At 37.5% G+C, this 20482-nt stretch overlaps 1 pseudogene; it reads right to left on the reverse strand.

The window, feature by feature from the left end:
* Nucleotides 1-17935: 17935 nt before the first annotated feature.
* On the reverse strand, nt 17936-19506 carry LOC125412694 (large ribosomal subunit protein eL24-like; annotated as a pseudogene).
* Between the last annotated feature and the right edge of the window lie 976 nt (nt 19507-20482).

The following is a 20482-nucleotide window of genomic DNA, read 5'->3' on the forward strand; positions in this document are numbered from 1 at the left end:
TAATATCTCACAAGTATTCACTCCATTACTCATTATAATTATTAGTGTAAGTAAGCTCACACTAACCTATTATCCCATCCAATTTTCTCTCTTTTTTTTCAAAGAGATCCTTGATTCTACATAATTTTCCCCCTAACTCCCAATGCTATACCAATTGTAATCAACCCCTAAATAATGTCCCTAACCCTGAGGACAAACTTTGTTGGGAGAGGAGATGTCATCTTCTAGAATTACTTCTAGCTGTCATTGGGGCTATGTTCTTTCTATGGGATCCTCTGAAAGTAAAATTATGGTTAAGAATTTCTGGGCTCTGAACCGTTTAGACCTTTAAGCCAAATCACCTGGTAGGTGTGGAGTTCTGATGCACGTTGGATGCCAGATAAAGAAAAATGCTAAAATAGAAAAATCCCCACACTAGCTTCGAATTGAGTATAATACAAGATTATTTATACAGGGGTAGACTCACAGATCACAGTCCTCTGTTGGATCGGGGAACAGTAACCAAATCTTGCAGCCAGAAAAGAGGCCGGACATGAGCTTTGCATTGCCATATATCATTATAAGAGGCCACACCCAAGTGGGCGGGTAACCTAAAGGCTACTGGCAGTAGGAATTCCTACTACAGGAGATCAGGCCATGCTTGGAAGCTAGAGCACAAAATAAAAGAAGTAGAGAACTTTACAGAGGATAATTAAAGAGATTTGAAAAGCCAAAGTCACAAGAGTAAGAGTGGCAAGAGCATTTTGACATCAAGCATGAAATTTGAAGAAGCTATCCAACAGAAAGGGAAATGACAAATAGCCCAGAAAAACCACAAGCAATGTATTGGAGACTAGGTAGTATGAAATATTTAAGTAACTACTAACAGTTCATAGCAACAGACACTTTTCTTAGTAAAAGAGATGCAAACTGAAAGAGCTAACTTGTACTTAGAAGGTGACTTACATCTTAAAGGAAGAAAAGCTTACAAGTTGAAGGAAAAAAACACCCTTGCACTTTGATGTCTAGTAAGGTCATTCAGTCTTCCAAGTATAACTTATGTTAGAGAGAATGAAGATTGGCATGACAGAACACAACCCTTCAGGAGACTAATTAAATAATCTATGTAAATTGGTGCAGGAGAATTGTCTGTATTCTGTCAATTATGTATTTTAATAAAACACTGATTGGCCCGGCAGGAAGTATAGACGGGTCAACCAGACAGGAAGTAGAGGTGGGGCAATGAGAACAGGAGAAGGCTAGGAAGGAGGAAACTCCCTCTGCCATTCCTGCGCCGATCACCGAAAAAGCAACATGTGAGCTGACACACTGAGAAAGGTACTGAGCTGTGTGGCTAACATAGATAATGATAATGGATTAATATAAGTTACAAGGAGTAATAAGAAGCCTGACCTAATGGGCCAATCAATTTATAATCTTATGGAGTCCTGTGTGTGATTTTCCTCGAGGTATGCTGGTTGTGGGGTACCGGGTGGGACAGAAACCCCAACAAGCCAGCCTTCATGTTACAGTAAATGATGATGGGGTTCGTGTATTAATGAAAAGTGATGTAGAGAGAAGGGGGTGAAACTGAGCATGTTGATGACCTAATATAGATGGTGCTTGATAATATTTTGAATATGAGAAAAATAAAATGTTGCTTTCAGAAAAAAAGATAGGAGAAAAAGAAGAGGTGGGATAAGATATTTGAATGTGTTTACTCTTTAGGGACCAGATAGACACAGAATCATCGTGAGTTATGAGCTGAGACTGAATATCAGTATAGAGAGCAAACTACAGACATAAGTTAGAGGAATATTAACCCTGGGGAAAGTAGCAATAAAAGTAATGAGAATGAACAGTATATTTCAGTTTTAATTTATAATCATTAAAATAAAGAAGCCTAAACTGGAGTGAATTACTGAAGGAGTACCAATGATATAGGGGAAAAAAGAATCATACATAGGCAAAAACAAAGATAGCGTGTGAAGAAAAATGAATCACTCTGCCGAGCCACTTACTGGTGAAAGTTCAAATGAGCAGAACAAGGCATCCCTTCTGTCTAGCACAGGGTTCTTGGATTCCATTTAATATGCTTCTGGGTCTTTTCTATTTAGAAACATGACTGCTTAGAGTAAGTTGAATGAAGTTTCAAGTAGGGCATTTGCATGTTGCATCCTCTATATTTCCCATTATTTTGTGACATTTGAAAGCTGGAATTTTGCTATGAGGCCTATTCCATAGCCAATTTATGAGGAGTGGTTTGAGCTGTAAGGAGTATATTACTGCTTTTCAAAAGAACAAAAGACACCTTCGTCATTAGTGACTTGTGTAAAATTATGTTGGCATCTACGTATAGTCTCACAACACCAGACTATGGCATCCACAAAGACAGAAAATTCATTTAGTTTGACTATTACGTGTTGTGGCACGAAACATTATGAGTGACAAAAATTAAGTATTCAAAATAAAATCCTAAGTGAATAATGAATGAAACACCTGAGAGAAAGCATAAAACCCTTTGCTATTTTATTAGATAATATAAAATTGGAGGTATTTAGATCTATGGAAACCATGGAGAAAGATAAACATTAGCCCATCTGTGAGAAAAGGTTTCTCTCAGGATGTTTAGTCACCAGAAGTAAAGATCTTTCTTTCCAACTTTTAGATGTATTCATGCAGGTATTCGCTAACGAAAGTGCTTAGTTGTCTGTACTCTAGTAAGCATTGCAAGAAACCTTAAGAGTACCAACACTAACTGGACAGATTCTTCCTATGACAACAAACAAAACCAACACAAGGACAACACAGTGCAATGTGAAAACAACAATTCATAATGACTCACTCATGACAACACAGTTGAATTAATGGCAGGTCCTCAAGAACCTGTCATTAATCTCAGTCACTTTACTTAAATCACTGGCTAGGATCTATCACAGAGAAATACACCTATTGACTCTATTTTTTCTGTAATAGTGTATTAAAAATAATAACTCTACTACTGCAAACATAATAGTTGAATTTTAGGTGATTTATTTTTATTGCCTACTGTATTTAGTGATAACTCATGCGAGCATTTCAGTGGACAGAATATCGTACTAGGCTACAACTAGTACTAGAGCAAAACTTTGAACTAAAAATCAGTCGGCTACCCCATATTCAGGCAGCTTTAGAAGTGTAAAGGTAGGAAGAGTAGAAGTTTCCTAGCCTAGAAACAAGATGCTACATATAAAATGTGGACAATGAATCTAAACCCCTCAAGACATACACAGCAAGTATCAATGGAAGCAGAAAATACAAAGCTCCATCCCCACTAATACAAAAGGAATCATTCATGCATTGAATCTGTGTGGGCTAAATTTTCACTAACATCCCAGTAGATCATCATTTTAGTCCTTAACTTTTATCTATTTCTGTTGTAAAAACAGGTGACACAATTTCTGAAATTTAGTAAACAAAGTACAAAGTATATCCAAGGAAAGGTTTTTCCTTTCTCCTCCTTCTAACATGACTTTTCCTTTTCTTCTTTTTTTTTTCTTTTGCAATGGAGAGACACTTCACAAAGACAGCCAGTAACTTTAGCCCAGATTTAATCATCCAATGGCTGAGGCATTTGCCCATTGGACTTCTCCTTCTGGCAGAAGAGATGAGAGGTGACGAAAAGAATAGTCCCAGTCCCCTCTTTTGGACGAGCAGTCACGTGGCAATGGTCATAGAGATCACACTTGTCATTCCCTACCTTGAGGGATTTTCATTTGTTTGTTTACCTCAGCCTTTCTAAATTGGCTTCACTGAATTTTATATAAACTTAATTCATTTGATATTTTTTTCTCATATTTTTATGTATAACTAGCACTGAGAACTCTCTAAGGAAATACTCTGGTATGTAGAGTTCAGGATTTAATCAATAAAATTCAGAGATAAAAACTTTAAAAGTTAAATTTCTCAGACAAGAGAGTTAAGAAAAAGACATTACTTATACATACAAAGCTGAATAATTTTATCAACTAACTTGTCCATAAACATTTTCCTCATTTTAGTGAGATTTTATTTAGCAAATATTGTTTTATTTCTAAAAGAAAATAAAATCAAAATGGATTTAAATATAGAAAACAAAAAATCTATATACTTATTTTTTAAACTAGTCATAAAATTCCCATCTTATATTTTTTAATTGTAAGCATAGTCCCAGCTGCTAGAAGAATGAAGCCATTTTTTGTCTCAGAAAGTTTGATATACAGAGAGGTTGTGTACAACAAAGAAATTGTGATTCTGAACATGCTGGGAAATTATATCATTTCAGAACATGGATGTAACTCCTGGTATGAACACTCAGTACACAGACAGGAAGATGGACAAGCAAAAAGCACAAGAAAAAAATCAGAGAATTCAGAAAGCTCTCACTGAGATTTCAAGTTTTTCTTTTTATTCTCTGTAGCACCTATTACACTAGGGAATGTAAATTCTGAAATTACATGAGATAATTTAAGATATCTGTGAATTACGGCAACTATTAGTCACAAATTAATCAATATGGCTTTGAGTTGGAGAATGTCCTCAAGTACCTTACATGATTTATAAGGACTTAGACAAGTATTTCTAAACATTTTCTTAGGCATTAATGATGTGTGAGCACCTTACACCTTCACAAAAATATCCTTTTATGATTTTAATATAAAATTTGAGTTTAAAAGTTTGAGCAAAGCAGATTTTAAGAATGCCAGTCTTAGATTATCTTTAGACAGTGCTGGTTTGAGGAGTTTTGTATTACTGGGTTATTATATTTCTTAAAGTGAGGCATAGGTTATGGTTCAGATACTCATTGTCAATAAAGGTCAATAAAAAAAGGAAAACATTCTGACCAGGAATTCCAATCTTTGCTTATTTCAGCCTTTTTATAGTTCTATTTTTATCCCATTGTTTATGAGAAATGATTGAGTTATATGAAATGTTATTGAGGAGTTGGAGATGACTAGAAAATTAGAAGCCTCTGCTGTTCTTGCCGAAGACCAAAGTTTGGCTCGCAGAACCCACATCAAATGTCTCAAAACTACCTGGGACTCAAGTTCTTGGTATCCAATGCACTCTTATGATTTCTCCAAGTACCTGCACTAATACTACACACAGAAAACAGCATACACATAAAATAAAATAAATCATTAAAAAGATATCAATAAGAGCTTATAGAGGTTATGAAGATTTAGTTGATGTCATTCTAATCTATAACCTGTGGATCCAACAACTATGGTAATATAGTGTATTGGTAGACTAGCTATGTTACTGAGGGTAACAAGAACACAAATAGTCTTTTAGTTCTTCTGCCTTAAAATTAACAATCCAGGGTATACTTGGTCCTGCCTCAAGGAGGTGAGTAGGTAGAGTTAGTTGACTCCTCATGGGAGGCTTTAACTTCTCTGAGGAGAAGATGGCAGGGTCGGAGGGAGGTGGGGGGAGTGGAAGGAGAGGAAGGAGGGGGAACTGGGATTGGTCTAAAAAACTTTTTTAAATAAATAAATAATAAAAGTTTTAAAATAATTATTTAAATGCGAGTAAAAACCATTTTACCTATTTTTTTAAAAAATCTCAAATTCAAAAATTTAATTAATAAATTGTACTTGAAAAGATCACAAATAAATCTGAAAATATGATTTTATTCAAATTTTGCATTCTATGGTTTTGGTTTGGTGTTTAGCATTGAGAGACTGTCTTATAATGAAGTCCCTCTGTAACTCCTGTAAAAAAACATAAAGTATACACACACACTAAAAAAAATTAAAGATAGGCAAGCATTTGAGAGAGAACAAGATGGTACATGGGAGGGTTTGGAAGGAGGAAAATTAAGGGGAATAGGATATAATTATAATTTCAAAAGTAAAATTTACTTAAAAAATTAATATGCATTTCAAGTACATACTAATAGGAGACTGTGCGCATTGGTTGTGCTTCCTCATCTCATACTTATCTATGGAACAATTTATTTGTCAAAATATGGAACAAGAGATTAAAACGGTAAATCTATAAATAAGTCTCACTTGAAAATGACACTTAACAACATGTTCTCTAAAGCAAACAATTTCTCCCCTCATCCCAGATATCAATAAATGCCAAACTCATGTGAATAACACACTGTATTATTAGAATTTGTTATTAATAATCAGTTTGGGGAATTGGGTTTTGAGGCCAACACAGTGGCCAGCTGGGAACGACTTTACACCCTTCATTCTCTCTGAATTGATGTCTCACGAGCAGCTGCTATCAGTATTTTCTATCTCAGAAGAGAGACTACAAAATGGAGGGAAAAAAATCTCAGAAGCAGAGAAGTTTTATTTGCTGCTGTCAATAATGTTTCCTGGTGCTGCTTTTCCCCCTGAAAGGGAACATTAGCTATCTTGTTCATTTAATCTGATGCAAGCACTCTCACTACATTTCAAGCCATTTCCCCAAACATATACCCTTCCAGGCTGTGTTGCTCTAACAAGATAGCACAGGAAAATTCTTTAATCATTTATATGGTCTTTGTGGGGTGCCTCAAGTATGTAAATACTTTCAGCTTGCTCAGAGGCTTTCATATTTTAATATTCTATTTTATCCCAGGAACATTTCTCTGTGGTTTTACGGGTTGGATGAAATTCTAAAACCAAGAAAACCAGGGCCTTCCAGTCTTCATCAAAACTCAGGTTAGCAGTTGGTCTGTTCAAAAGGCTTAATTCAACAGAAGCACAGAACCACAACCTTTGAACAAGGTTGCAGTCAGTCTTTAGACACTATTCCCATGAAGGGATGAGCGATAGAAACCAACTTTGACTAAACTAAAAAGCATTTGTTACAAGAAATTTTTAGTAGGAAAGAGTGTGAGAAGAATCGCCCTGCAAGAATGTAGGGCAGTGAGAGGATCTTAAGTGGGGAGGAAACATCCCATCCACCCACAACCACGAAAGAAGTTGGTGAAGGAACTTTAGGACCCCAGTGAGATATTAAAAAAAAAAATAGGTAGCTCCCATGTCCAATAGAAATTCAATGAACTTACCCGCTACCAACAGTGTTACCCTAGGCTCAGAGAGGGCCATGAATGTCAAGAAAGAACCTCCAGATGAAAAGTTTCTGCAACCTGACAATAAGCCTCTCGGCCAACGGAGCAATCCAAAACAGACCAAATCAAACCAAATTAGAAAAAGCCCAGGTTTAATGGGTAAGACGCTCTCAGATGATTTTCTGTCCCCCTTCCCACCCTGCTCCCCAGAGGAGATGGGAAAGAGAACTGGAAAAAAAAAAAGTGTCTGTTTTCTGGGGGCAGTTTAAATACCTGTGGGAGTGGTCTAGAGCATCTCTGGGGGAGGAGGCTTGTTTGGTGGGGTTTCTGAGATAAGGGGCTTGGGGAAAGAGAGATGGGGGAATCTCCATCAGAACATACCAGACTTTTTGGATTTATGGATGCCAGGGGCTGGGGTGGAGCTTCCACCAGAACAAATACTTTCTCCCAACTGTTTCTCTTCTTTCACTTTTAAGTATCAGTGGCGATAACAACTGTTGCTAAGTCTGCTTTATCTTCTATTTGTGTTTTTGTCAAACTGGCTAACATGGTAGGAGACAGGCACATTTTTGCTTAGAGGCATCACTCCCAATTCATGCCCCGGAGTTCCTCGTGTCCCCTTAAGACTTCATGAGACACAGTTTGCATTTTCCGTGGCTTTTCGAAATCTCACTCTCCCAAATGATTGCTTCATATTTCCTCTAAGTCTTCAAACCAACTCGCAGAAAAGCGCTGATGTGGTTGGTAAGTGACTTTCCATAGCCCGTTCCCACTTCACTGTGGACATATGTACGGACATTATTCTATTGTAGGTTTCACCATCCTATCTCGACTATTCAGCCCTCCACACCCAAATGAAAATCCAGAGTTTCCATGTGTGTGAGCTCCCAGACTCTGACCACCCCCTTCCCCACATCATCCTATGCCTGCAGAAAGCAGACAGACATGAAACAACATCCAATGATGGTTTTCCTAAAATTGACTAAACTAAATGTCGCAGGCTTTTGATAGTTGATATTTAAAAACGATATCATGATAAAGGTGTTGGGCAGAAAGGAACAAAATCAAGAATTGATACCAGAAGGAAGGAGAAAGTATGCTAGATATGTCAGAAGAAACTAAGGGTTGAACTTGCATCCTTCTCAGAAAGTAATCCAGAAAATAAGAAAGCAAGACAGAGTTCTTTCTTCCTTTCAGATAACATTTAGTACCACCATGTGTAATAACATCTAGCACAACTGTACATCCAATGCAAATTACCAATAAAACTAAAACTCTGTGTGTGTGTGTGTGTGAGAGAGAGAGACAGAGACAGAGACAGAGACAGAGAGAGAATGAAAGTGTGTGTGTGTGTGTGTGTGTGTGTGTGTGAGAGAGAGAGAGAGAGAGAGAGAGAGAGAGAGAGAGAGAGAGGGAGAGAGAGCCAGAGAGAGAATGAAAGTGTGTGTGTGTGTGTGTGTTTGTGTTTTGATGGAGTTGCATGATCCAGAGTAATGTACATTTGTGAAATACCCACCTTAGAACAATTAATTATGTCATCACTAGAAGGAAGATGGGGTCCAAATTAAAAAAAAAAAAATGGAGGTTTAGACTAAAATATACCCTGATGGTTAAACCAGGACCAGGACTTAATTGCTGTATTTTCCGTCGAAGAAATATGCTGAAACTAGTGATAATGTTCTTTCAAGTAACCAGTATTGTACTAATAGACTAATAGATGTACCAGGCCCTCTATGCTTACTAACTTGTATCATTTGCAATGCTTTTTGTTAGAGACCTCACCAGTTTGTCCAATTAATTGAAGAAAAGGGTAAAGTATAGTCATTCAGAGATGGTTACTGTTGATGTTCTGCAGACAAGGAAATTAAAACCACACAGCCCATAATGGGAAAGATACACCGAATCTGATAACAGCTTCTAGCCTAACAAGTATTCCCACTGCCTGTTCTTTATCAGCTGAAGTCACTCTGAAAATCTTACTGTTACTTATTTGAAAGGAATCTCTTTGGCTGAGTAAGAAGAATGATGAAGTTCAGCCAGTTTATTTGGATGAAGGTCCCAAACCATGAATACTAAAGGTAAACCATTATACTTTGGCGCCCTTCACTTAAGTCACCAACAGCATCGGAGTAAAAGTTAGAACGGGTCATGGAAAAAGAGCCGTGTTGCAGACTAGTGCCCTAAAACACTCCAGAGAAGGCAAAATCTTGCCAACAATTTTTTTCCAGTGAGCATACAGAACTTCTTTAAATATAATCAAGGCATGCTGTAAGAGAGTTTCACTTTGAGTCATCCAAATTTGAATTATCCACTGATAATTCACAACGTAGTAAAAAAAAGTTTGAATTAAGTCTGAGGTCACTGGCATGTCCTCCTGGTAACTTGTTTACATGCAAGGCTGAGAAAACAACTCTGGGCTGTCATTTGTTGAAGCCGATGGTATTTGAATTAGAAAGAAATCATATTCTCTGGAAAATATTGACAGAAGAGATTATACAGGATGTCTTTGTACAATGTGGGCATCTTGAGTTAACACTAGATGTTGCAGCACTTGATAACCCTCAAACTGCTTCTCACAATAGTACCTTCCAGTGAAAACTTCAGAGCTAACAGTTTTGGTTCTAAGCCATGAGCCAGTAAATAATTTAAAAACTACCAAGCTCGTTTGTAGTGTTACTAGCTCTACTGGTGAGGCAGGGAAGATGCCTCATCCCACAAACAACACATCTCTCACTAGCTAATAGTTTGAAAGTTTGTAACATGGCTTGCTGAATTTCTTACTACTGGAGGCAATGACCAGCTTCCCCTGGTGAAGTGGTTAGCCAGTTCGTGAGTATCCCAGTGCAGCCCAGTTTTCCATTCTGTTCTTAACAAGTTTCTGTACTTACTTTCTGCCAGCAGTAAACGGCAAATGGAAAATATCAAGAAATATTTGTTGAGACAATTACTTTTCTTACACATAACAATGAGGCCCTGAAATTTCAAAATAGATGATCATGTTTATAAAAACAATATATCATTAAAACATTGACGATCATCATCAGTAAAAGGAAACATTTACCCAAGTATTTCCAGCTCACTTGAAAATAGAAACTTTCTCTGCCAAAAGGTGCTTTTCCTGCCTAAGTGTTCCAATGAAGAATACGTTGGATTATTTCTCGACATGCCAAAAACCTAAATAACTTGCTTTTTTGTCCATTGTTACTTTCCTTATAAAAGTTCCTTCCTAGTGCTGTGACCCTTTAACACAGTTCCTCATGTTGTGGTGACCCCCAACCATCAAATTATTCTCAATGCTACTTCATAACTGTTGTTTTGCTACTGTTTTGAATTGTGATGTAAATATCTGTGATCCTCATGAAAAGGTTATTCAAGTCCCCAAAGGACCCATGACCCACAGATTGAGAACCATTGCCTTACATCTTCAATCTTATATGTATAAATATGGATATCAGTCATATATATATGTTAAATAAATAAAAAGGCTAGGAACATTTGGATATACCTAATTTTATATCAATTAATTACTTAATTTTATAAAATTGTTAAGCCTAGGCAAGAATCTCATTGAATGAAAGGATAACTGTTCCTTAATCCCCACTCATACTCACGTCTCATAATTTATTCAATAAAATATGAAAGGATGTCTATGAAGTTACAGTGACTCAGAAATACTATCTCTTTTCTCTACAAATGAAATTCATAATAGGAGACAGCATGTTCATCTGGGAATAATGTAGAGAAAGTATCAGTTTAGACCACATGTATCTATCTTTTATCATCAAAGAGGAGACAGAGAATTAAGATGTCTAAACATTTCCAAAGGAAATACCATACCCCCGGAGAGTTTCATAAGCAACCCAGAAAACTGTATTTCATATGGACGATTCACTATCACCATCCCTCTCCACAAATTTTTAACAAGTAAATATGGTTTTCATGGCTCATAATAATTCAAAAAATTACCAAAAGACCAAAGCATATTAAAAGTCTAAGTTCACTTAGCATAATGTGTACTATTCCATTAAATGAGTAATGCTAAGTGATTATTCATTGTACTCAAGACATTGTAGACGTATCTTTGGAAAGTTCCTGCAGACAATGCGTTGTAGACTTCTGACTTTCAACTTTTCAAGTTGGTGCAATTACAGACTAGTCAATTTGTTGACTAGTAACAGATATTGAAAACAGCAAATCACTCCAGGTAACCTATATCATGCTCACCAAATTTAAGTATAAAGTAATAAGATGCGTGGCTTCCCTGTGGGCAAAAGCTGAGGAGGTGTGTCAAGACAGAGTATTAGTCATCCTTATTTCATGTATTTTTGCAGGCAAAAACCCTGAATAAAACTGAAGTTTACTTATATTATCTATATGACCAAATTATTATAAATGTTATTACCGTATTTCATAGAGAAAGAAAAGAAAGGATGGAAAGAACAATGTTTTTATTCTCTCATTTTAGAGAGAAATGCACTAAGCTTTTCATCCATCATTTTACTGTAGGCTTCATTAATTCACATTCTTATTTTAATGATCCTTAAATTAACCACTTCCTGCCAGTGTAATATTTGAAATTGGCTGTATATATGACTATGACAGACACCCAAATAAGCAAACAAGGCTTTTATTAATTGTTCTATGAGTCTGTTGCTAGTCTATCAATACTTTCCAAGGAATTAAAGTGAACAATAAAGATAAACAAAAGTTAGTTGCATATTATAAAAATACATCAATTCATAATTTTTTACAAAATAAGGTCTTAATAATAGCTACCATATATTGAATCTCTGCTTAGTGTGATGAAATAAGTCTTTAGACACACTGTCTTGTTCAAAGCCCACAATGAATCTTATGCACAATTCTGCAGTTTGTAAGTGGTAGAAACTGTAAATAAATGTATCCACATTCTCTTTGATCAGTTCTCTGCTTGGATCTCTTGTTTCTGGTCTGTGACGGTCTATCATACAATTCATTTCCCTTCAGCACACTTGCACCCTCTAACAAATTAGGCATAGATTCGATTCTTGTATTTCCATATTTTAAAATCACATTTTTGTTCTGTTGTTCTGTTCTTGTTCTTTTCTATTTTACAACATACTGAGGTTCTGTTGCGCTGGTCCACAATCCTTCCTTTACATATTGACTAAAATAAGAAATCCATTAAAGTGCATATTAACTAAGTAAGGTTATACATAATGCATAAATAAGGTGCATATTTACTAAGTTATGAAATCCATTAATTAGTGTTCGGTGGATCCAAGAGTAAAAGAGCAAATAGACAGAAACTGTTCTCTGTTTAACTCTGGGTGCTTTCATTCTGATTTATTAATTTCCAATTACAGAGACATTTTGTTATTTTTAAAAGCAGCATATTCATATCCACATTCACCTATTACTCAGTAAATACATTTCTCCTCATAATTGTCCACAGTGTTGACTGTAGGGTGTAGATGCTAGTTGGGGCAGCAGGAACATACTACATCTTCCAAGTCACACCTAGGATGATTGTGGCAGTCAGTTGCCTTGCAAGAAGATCAGCTTCATAACAAAACAGTTCTAGTTTGGTCCCATGTAGGTTACCCTGGTGTATGAGCTGGCTCTTTGGAGTCCATTCCATATGGTAGGATGATTTATTTGCTCAGCCCTGATGCAGAGGGGAGGGTCTATTCCTGCCTCAATAGAACATGCCAGGCTTTGTTGACACCCCATGAGAAGCCTTACCCTTTCTGAGGAGCAAATGGGGGCTGTGTTAAAGGAAGTGATGGGGGAGAAGGATGAGGAGAGGGACAGGAAACTGTAGTTGGTATGCAATGAATAAAAAAATATTTAAAAAGCCAATTCTAAGTATAGATATTGAGATCATGGCATATTTAGTGGTGAAGAAAAGGAGAGTGGTTAATACAACCCAGAAATATCAGCATTTTTTTGTAATTCACACAAAATTATCAGTTCAATTCATTCCCATGCCTCCTTTATTTCAAGAATATAAAGATAATACTTAGAGGGCAATAACACAAAATCTACTTTAGAAGACAAGGAAAATACTATGAATTACAGCTAACTTAAGGTAAGACTGCAGTGGCCTACTATATACTGTGTGCTGTAAAAATAGAAAAGGAATAGAACACAGGGTAAGGTGATCAGGCATTTCTAGAAAGGAGATAAGACTTGAAATAAATAATCCATGAGTGGGCAGAAAGAATATAGCCACAATTACATTACTCAACTGGAAGACAGGGTCAGGAAGGTGTTCCAGAGGCATTCAAGAAACACAGAGATATGGGAGAAAAACTAAAGCAATGTATTTTTTTAAAAAGATAGAAATGTTGGGGAAGAGAAATGTGTATCAAATTCCATTCTACCAGAAAACCAAAAGAGGTAATAAGGAATGAAGGCAGAGAATAAAAAGATTACATTTTATGATATAATTATAATATAATATAAATGATAAGATTATAACCATGGACCTTTACAAATTGAAGGAAGCTTTTCTGTTCAACATCAGTTTGAAATGATCCCAAGGCAGAGAAAAGTCTCTGTGCGTACAAATTGCTCTCTTGACCTCATGGGCACAACAGAATATATTTATTATTCCTTTGGTATGTCAGCAATATTAAATGTATGAGTAGAAATCAGAAGACCCTATATACTTAAATAAAAAGAGAATTTGAAAAGTTAATTAAAAAGAGAAATAAATAAATAAATGGATGATGGTGCATATCCAAAGACAATTTTAAAGGTCTAGATCAGTTTGAACTACATCTGTCAACAAGAAACCAGAAACAGATTATTAGGAGGGGATGGATCCTGTACTAGGGAGGTTGTAGTATGTAGATAGCATTAAAGTAGAGAGTATAATACTGGGGTTAGAAAAGTTTAAAAAAGGAATTTGTGGGGTCTCATGAGCTGTTTGGGGCCATATCACAATTACAACAATTGACAACTGATATTTGTTAGGCCAACCCATCAGGTGATCAACTAATCTGATGGAGGAAATTGATAGGTGGCAAGGCTTATGAAAATATTGCCTACAAATACTGACTGTTCCTATCTTTAGTAAATTCACATGTGGAACGAAAGTTGTGGTTTTCTCACCAATACTTGCACTGTAATGTTTAATCTCATGTGATGTAGATATATAATCTCATGATTACATCTCAATCTTATCAGCACATATATCTGTGTGTGATCAGGAAAATTACTTCTCATTAATCTGTATAATTTTGATACATAGAAAATATACTAGGATATGCTTCATAACATATCTTCATAACAACATTCTATTGTTCTACAGGGACTGTAAGACACTTAGGCCCTGTTTGTTTGTTTTTTTCCTATATCTCAGACTGGAATAAAGAAAGCAACAATTTCTTCTCAGTTCTAAGACATGTCACATCCAATTAATTGATTCATAAACTCAAGAGGAAATTCAAACTAGATTGAATGTCACTGTGAATGGGTCGTTAGTTTAAAGCACTGCAGATATGCTCAAGGGCAGAACCGCAGGTGTCTAACCAAGATTGTTAGCACGAAGCGACCTAGAACTGCTGTGCCAGCTTCTCTAGCCAGGTCTGGCTGAAAACAAAGATCGGCAGCCACTCTGTATTAAACTCCTCACCAGTTAACACTCTGCACCAACTTGTACCCTCAGGTCAGAGTACAGAATTCAAGGCTCAGCCAACTAACTATTTATGTGTAAGTCCTAAAGTTTCTGTGAGTAAGAAGAATAACAGTTAACCAATTAAGCAGATTCAGAGAGAAACAGCTTTACATGGGAATCGGTTCACAGATAGCCAGGGCCAAAGAAGATGATCTGGCTTCACAACTTGGAAAACTAGAGTTGCAAACGTCCGTCTTTGTACTCTCAGGCTACAAACAGAATCAGAAAATGTATCCTTACACGTGGTACACGTTTCAGTGCTAGCCCCTTTTCAGAGTACTGAAACAGCCAGCACTCGGTACCCTGTCTATGCATTGTCATGCATGGCTCTGTTCATTATCATTTACTTGAGGAATGCATTGTGATCCCAAGAGGAAGCGTCTGTAACCTATTTTATTGAAAGAAGTTTGTTGCTAAATGTGTATATAAATATGTGAACAGAGGAGCGAAACAGAATAGAACTGGAATGAGAGAACTGAAACTAAAGAACTGAAATCAGGAAAAGACAAGGAGAATTAAAAAGAACATAACCCTCAGACCACATATGTGAATCTTTTTCCTTTAGACAGATAAGAAACTTTCCTAACATCCTCGCTGCTCTGAGGCATTCTTTTCACTACCCTGGGTGCAGCTTTGGGAGCTGAACTCCAAAGGTACAACAGTGAGGGATATAGGAAAAATAAGAAGATGTGGGGGATGTTTTAACCAAACCAGGCAGTATGAAAACTGAAATTCTTCAAGTTTCAGAGTATTAAATAGAAAAACTGCTATTTTTGTAACCAAAGGAAGTACCTTTCCTGGTCAGAGAAAGATATCCTAAAAATTGTGAGCTATTAAAGAGAAACCATACTTCCTAGGATGAGACATCTTATAAGTTTCTGGTCAAGGAGTACCATAGGTCTTCCAAAGAGCTCTGTCATTTCTCTTGGCTGTTCACAAGAAGTAAACAATAAGACCCTATTCCTGGTGGCACCACACACCTTGGATGTGGATATAGGAAACAAGGTAGAATTGATCTGTAGTAATACTGCCCTACGCTGATTTGCTTTCTTACTCCCAAAAGTTGACATGTGCACATTTAATGGAGGTTGGACATCAATGGTCTTACCTATATGAGAATCCTACAATACACAAGACCAATCTATCAAGTAATATGTGCCCTTTGTGGATTATGTATATGTATACATGCCATTTATTTAGTTCAATTTACATGATAAACAGTCTCACACAAGCTAGCCAATACAAACAATTTGATCCACAGCAATAATTTTCTCTACAATTTATAGGAGTATAAAGGTTTAATATTAAATTAGGCAAACTTTAAGAATAAGAGAAGCTGTTGATTCATTTTGTCATGAGGCATTAAAAAATAACAATAGCTAAAACAAATACGATTGAACAAGTTTAGATAATAGTATTGAATTAATAAACTATATGAATTGTAGCTCTGTATGGTGATACACAATTGTGTCCATCATTTGATTTGGAAAGAAAGGGAAGAGCTAAAACAACAGAAAATGAATACTAAGTGGCACTAAGACTACAAGAAAATTTTGTGAAGAAAAGATTTGTAGTTCTTACCACAAACATAAAATGTAGGAAAAAAGCATAGAGGTGAGACTGAACCAGAAGAAAATGCAGAAAAACCTTTGTAAGATTTTTGATGTGAGAAAGAATGTTGTTAAAGAACTAGAACTATACATCAAAAGGAATAACATTTGGTGATTTGACGAAATCCTGACTCAAACAGTATATGTTATAGACAGTGAGCATCTACATGAGGAAAGTTCTCAAGAGCATACCCACCATTGTGACTTTGCAAATGGACAAACAAAATCTGTAATGCACATCATCTCCATAAACCATCAGAAGCAAACCACAAATCTCAAGTGAAAACCTCAAAGACGCATAAGTACTCAGCGCAGTAAAAGGGTAACACATGTTTAACAGTTACTTCAGTGATGTTTGAATCTCTATCATGAGAAGTACAAATTGAAATGTTGTACTTTTTACCCCCCCATCTACATGAAAATCACATATTAGCTAGCACCTGTTGATGAGTATTTGTGAAACATTGCTGGTAGGAGTCTGATATCTACACACATGATGAGGACTGATCAGTTAGGTATTATGTAACATTTCAGAGCAATCATTCCCTGGAATACAGGTACCAGAGAAACACACACTGGCACCAAACGTGTTGATGAGTTTGCTGCATACGTAAACTGAAGAACAATGAAATCCTTAATGGAAATTAATGACATCTACACACTCAACTGCATCGTCACATTTTAGGACTGTTATTTGAGAGAAAAAAGAAATATGTAGAATGAGACTTAGAGCACATTATTCATGAATACCAAACACATTCCTAAGAAATAATGCTAGACTTTTAATTATAGATGCCCACAATCATATATAACAGAAAGCTAAAAAGAGTATAAATCACACCTGAGGAGCTATTGGCATTAATATGTGCTGCTTGAAGATAAAGAGCCAAAATTTTGTTTTGTTTTGTTTTGTTTTTATGATGTGATACCCGGTATGTTGACCACACTCCTGAGCAGAACTATAAGATTATGTGGGCAACAAAAACTGGGCTGGATAGGGTTTAAATAGAAATAGAAAAAGAAAAGAAGAAAGAAGGAGGAAGTGGAAGAAACTCTGAGAAAATGGAGAGGGTCGATTCGATGTAGGAGGGGTATTGGAAGTGGAGTGAACAAGATCGAGATACACAAAAAGTTTTTTTAAATAATCAATACAAAAAATGTTTTTATTATATTTATTTATTAATCTATTTATTTATATAAAAACCTGAACTCAGTTTCTCATCCCTCTTGTCCCCCCAGCTCTTTCCCCCATTCCATTCTCTGTCTCCACCCGCAATTCACTCCTTCTCCACTTCTGTTTAAGAAAGGGGCTGATCTCCTATGAGTATCAATAAAATATGACACATTAAGTTTTAGTAAGATTAAGCACCATCCCTTGTATTAAAGCTGGTCAAGGTGACCCAGTATGAGAAGTAGAGTTCCAAAAACCTGTAAAAGAGTCAGAGACAGCCTTGTTCCCACTCTTATAAGTCCCATAAGATGAAGAAGCCACACAACTGTAACAAACATGTAGATTATCTAGGTCAGTCCCACGCAGGTTCCTTATTGTCAGTTCAACCCCTGTGAGCCCAGGTTAATTGATTCTGTGAGTTTTCTTGTGGCGTCCCTGACCCTATTGACTTTTTTCTTTAAGAGTTTGAAATAGATTTTATTCAAAACTCTGTTCTATGAACTACCAAGTTAGCGTTTTCCACCAACTCGGGGAGCAGAGACCTTCACAGGCTTCACAATCTTTTGTTTAGGTGCTGCTTTTGTAGGGGCCTTGGCAGCAACCATTGCGGTCTTCTCAGATGCCTGCTTAGCCTTTTTTGCTTCCTTGGCAGCCCAGATGGCCAGCTCTCGCTGGACTTTCCTAACTTCTGGTTTCTGATTCCTCTTGGCCATTATATCAGCAAGAGATGCACCAGTGATGACCCGCTGGAATTTGAAAACGCGGCGGGTTCTTTTCTTTTGAATTTCTTCTGACTGTCCTTTTTCGTGTTTTCTTCTGTACAGGACAGTTCAGTTATCTGCCAGGGATTCCTTTTGGGCAGGAATGCGGACTCGCATTTTGCATTAAGAAACTGGAAAACCAATGTGGGTCTCCGTCTCTATCTCCATCTATTGTCAGATGAAGGTTCCCTCTAGTCCTGCCTTTCTTGCTCACGTTCTCCCTCCTTCTGCTTCTCATTTGGACCTAGGGAGTTAAGTTCGGTGTTCCAATATGTGTCTCTGTCTCTATCTCCATCCATCACCAGATGAAGGTTCTATGGTGATATGCAAAATATTCATCAGTATGGTTATGAGCCAAGGCCAGTTCAGGCACCCTCTCCTCTGCTGCCCAGGGAACAATCTGGGAACCTCTCCTTGGACCTTGGAACCCCTCTAGAATCAAGTCTCTTGCAAACCCTAAAATGGCTGCCCTAGTTGAGATATATACTTCCCTGCTCCCATATCCATCCTTCCTCCCTCCCCTCCCTCCCATTCCCCCAAGCCATCCCCAATCCTCCCCCTCTCCCTTCTCTCTAACCATTTCCCCTTATTTCCACCCCCCCACACGTGCACCCAAGTTTGCCTGGCAATCTTGTCTACTTCCAACATCCAGGAGGATAACCATATGATTTTCTTCAGGTTCACATTCTTATTTAGCTTTTCTAGGATCACAACTGAGCCCCCAAGGTCCAAATGAGGAGCAGAAGGAGGGAGACCGTGAAAAAGGAAATCAGGACTGCCAGGGGTGCGTTCACCCTCTGATACAAGGGGACTGATTGAATGAGAGCTCACCAAGGCCAGCTGGACTGGGACTGAATGAGCATGTGATCAAACCGGAGTCTCTGAATGTGGCTGATATGGGGGCTGACTGAGAAGCCATTGACAATGGCACTGGGTCTTGTTTTGTCTGCATGTACTGGATTTTTGGGATCCTAGTCTGGTTGGATGCTCACCTTCCTAGACCTGGAGAGAGAGGGGAGGAACTTGCACTTCCCACAGGGCAGGAAACCCTGACTGCTCTTAGTACTGGAGAAGGAGGAGGAGAGGGAGTAGGGGGGAGGAGGAGAGGGAGTAGGGGGAATGGGAGGGTATGGGGAGGAGGGGAGGAAGTGGAAATTTTTATAAACAAATAAATAAATAAATTTGAAAAAAAAGAAACTGGAAAACCTTCACGTTGGTCCTGGCGTAGCACCGCCCGTGTACGGAGTAGATCTTGTACCCACTAAAATTGCACAGCTCGACCTTCATGATGAGAGCTGCAGCCCGGCTGGAGGAAAGATGGCGAAGAGCCCCTTCTGACTTTAATAACCATTTCTCCCTCTCTTGTGTAGGAGTCCCCCAAACTCTGCCTAATATTTGACTGTGGCCCTGCATCTGTTTCCATTAGTTGTGGGATGACCATTTTCTGATGACATTTGGGCTAGGCACAAATCTGGTCACAGGAGATGGTCAGTTCAGGCTATGTATCTTCTATTTCCTGGAGTCATAGCTAGGTTATCCTTGTTGATTTCTGGGAAACACCCTTGTGCCAGATTTTACTAGCCCAGGAATGCCCCTCCTCTTCAGTAGTCTCCTTCAGTACTGTTCCCTTCCACCCCCACACTCAACCTGATCACTCATATTCTCTTTTCCATTCACCGTCAGTCCAGACACAAAATCTCTTCTATAGATTTCCTCTTCACAGGGAGATAGGGTATCACACCACGAAACCTTCTTATTACCTAGTCTTTCTTGACCTGTGGACTTCAGCACAGTCATTCTTTATTTTATTGTTAATATCCCCTTATGAGTGAGTACATACCATGTTTGTCTTTCTTGGTCTGGGTTATCTTACTTATTGAGGACCAGCCTTGACAAAAATACTTTTTGCCAGGGAAGGGGCATGGGAATTTTAGAAACATAAGTAAAGAATATGGAGACACATAAAAATAAGACAGAAAGCATATAATAATACTGGCAGGGTATTCCAGTGAGTACTGAAAATGCCCCTATTTATTTTTCCATTGCTTTTATACCCAATGTAAATGGGGGGGGCAGGGGGAGAAGGCAACAAAAGATTTTACTAAAACATGATGCAAAGGACAACTCAAACAGCCAATCACTTTATCACTCTGAGTCATCAAATCATTAGCATTCTGTTGTCCTGGTAGCAAAGCTGCTCTAGATCACATATCCTGAAGGCCGCCCCTCCCCAAGTGAACTCATAGTTAAAATAGAAGGAGCAAAAGT

Source organism: Myodes glareolus, chromosome 3 (genome assembly GCF_982192425.1).
Source record: "Myodes glareolus chromosome 3, mMyoGla1.1, whole genome shotgun sequence".
Lineage (NCBI taxonomy): Eukaryota > Metazoa > Chordata > Mammalia > Rodentia > Cricetidae > Myodes > Myodes glareolus.